This window comes from Sinocyclocheilus anshuiensis, unplaced genomic scaffold, assembly GCF_001515605.1.
Source record: "Sinocyclocheilus anshuiensis isolate Anshui unplaced genomic scaffold, SAMN03320099.WGS_v1.1 scaffold12, whole genome shotgun sequence".
In the NCBI taxonomy this organism is placed as follows: domain Eukaryota; kingdom Metazoa; phylum Chordata; class Actinopteri; order Cypriniformes; family Cyprinidae; genus Sinocyclocheilus; species Sinocyclocheilus anshuiensis.
The window spans coordinates 809,017-811,384 of NW_015555713.1; positions in this window are offsets into that span (position 1 = coordinate 809,017).

The following is a 2,368-nucleotide window of genomic DNA, read 5'->3' on the forward strand; positions in this document are numbered from 1 at the left end:
CGCTGAGCGTATGCTCTTAAATAATGAGAGGAAAATTACAACAAGGTACAACGATGATAATGAAAGGTCCCATGTGCTGTTCTACCGTAATGCCACTTTAATTGCTTTAATTTGAAAATTAATGGTTGTAGTCACAACAGGGTCTGTAGCTACTTCTCCCTTTTGCCTAAAACTTACAATGGAATACTAAATACTCATTTTTTTCTAAGGAATTCACAAGGCCATACTGAACAACCTTGGAATTAAAGAAAAGCCAGTACGCTCTTTTTCAATCAATGCTTGTCTGTTTTGGGGCTCTGGTGCAAAATAGGCTTAAGGTGAAACAGGACTGTGTTTTTATCTCTGCCATAAGTTTAATTAACCAACAGATCAAGGACCAAATGAAAGGAATAGTTCACCCGAACTTTTTTTTTTCTTTTTCTGTTGCATTGTGCTATAGCAAACGAATATAGGCCTAAACAGTACAAACTCTGTATCGAGTCTATCAACAATGAGTCATTTATCTAACCTGCTTATTCATGTGAAGTAACATTAATCACATAAACAGCGACATTTTCCTGGCAGTGTATAATTAGCTTAGGTACATAAAAATGAATATTTATGAGGGACTGCGTATCAGTGAATGATGCTTTGTTAATGAAGAAAAGTGTTTGTCAGGAGAACACGAGGGAAGTAATGAACAGAAGTGCCAATTTGATGATTCATTATCAAGATGGATCTTACAGTTATTGTGAATGATACAGCCAGTGGCACTCACAAAACAAAAACGCTTAAACGTAATATTACATTTACAACTTAAGTGTCTGGTTCAATCACAAATTATGCTTCATCTTTCTGAACGGTCATTGACCATTAATGAATGCATTCGGCGCATGCGCTCCACGCCTGTTTCAAAGCTCGTGTTGTATAAAATGTGGATACATGGAGAGCAGCCGTGTATATCCAGTTTTGCTATTTCCAGCTCTTGTTGTTTTAGTAATGTTTTCCATTATCTTCGACAGCGCGGTAAAGTTAGTTTTAGTTTTGATATTAGCTGGATATTCGCCTAGGCTGTTTTAGGGACCGTCTGCAAATTTACCTCTCAGTACAAAACGAAGTCCAATATTAATACAAATTATGTTTACAAAGCCATAGTAAATGCCTTGTGGGCAGACTGACAGAATGTATTTATCCAATATGTCGCCATAGACAGTATCTCCCTTACTGTATGTACAGTACACAACTATTTTCTTTAAAAAATTACTATAATTAATGTTCCAAAGGGTGTAGTACATTTGTAGTTACAAGACTGACTTACTACAGGTGAAATTTTGCCAATATCTCCCTTACTGTACATACAGTACATAATTATTCTTAGAAAAAAACCCCGGAAATTCACCAAGTGTTTTTTTTTTTTATGTTCCAAAGGTTGTAGTACGTTCGTAGTGACCAGACTGACTTACTACAGGTGAAATTTTCACAGTAACACCCTTACTGTATGTACAGCACACAAATATTTTCATTAAAAACGAATTCACCAAAATTGTTTTTTTTTTCATGTTCTAAAGGTTTTAGTATGCTCCAAGTGGCCTTGGATTCTACAGCAGATTATTTTCATACTCAGGAGCATATTCATATTCATATTTATTTATTTATTTATTTATTTGTGTGTGTGTACTGGTATACATGGTTTATGAGGACACAAATGTGTATAATGTCATGGGTACTACAACATAAACATGGTTTATGAGGACATTTCCTGTGTCCCCGTAAAACAAAAGGCTTAAAAAAAACATAGAAAACGGTGTTTTATGAACTTGAAAAGTTGCCAGTAGTTTTCTGTGAGGGGTAGGTTTACGTGTAGGGTTGGTGTAGGGTGATAGAAAATACAGTTTATACAGTATAAAAACTATTACACCTATGGAGAGTCCCCGTAAACCACAAATGTAAGTATATGTGTGTGTGTGTGTGTGTGTGTGTGTGTGTGTGTATGTATGTACAGTGCGTGCATAATTATTAGGCAAGTTGATATTCTGATCATATTTGTTTTACCAAGCACATTTTACAAATTACAAACCACATTAATCAACTTTTTTGCCTCATTTTATTGGTAAAAGAAAACCTACCTAATAATTATGCACACCTGAATATATGAAGATTTTCACTTCCAGCCTTCATGGAGAATTATATATCACTTATAAATGATTAAATACAAAAATAATAGTAGTTATTAAGATTGATGTGGTTTGGAATTGGTAAAATGTGCTTGGTAAAAAAAATTTGATCAGAATATCAACTTGCCTAATAATTATGCACGCACTGTACATACAAACACAGACACAAGCACACGCACACACACACACACACACACATACATACATACATACAT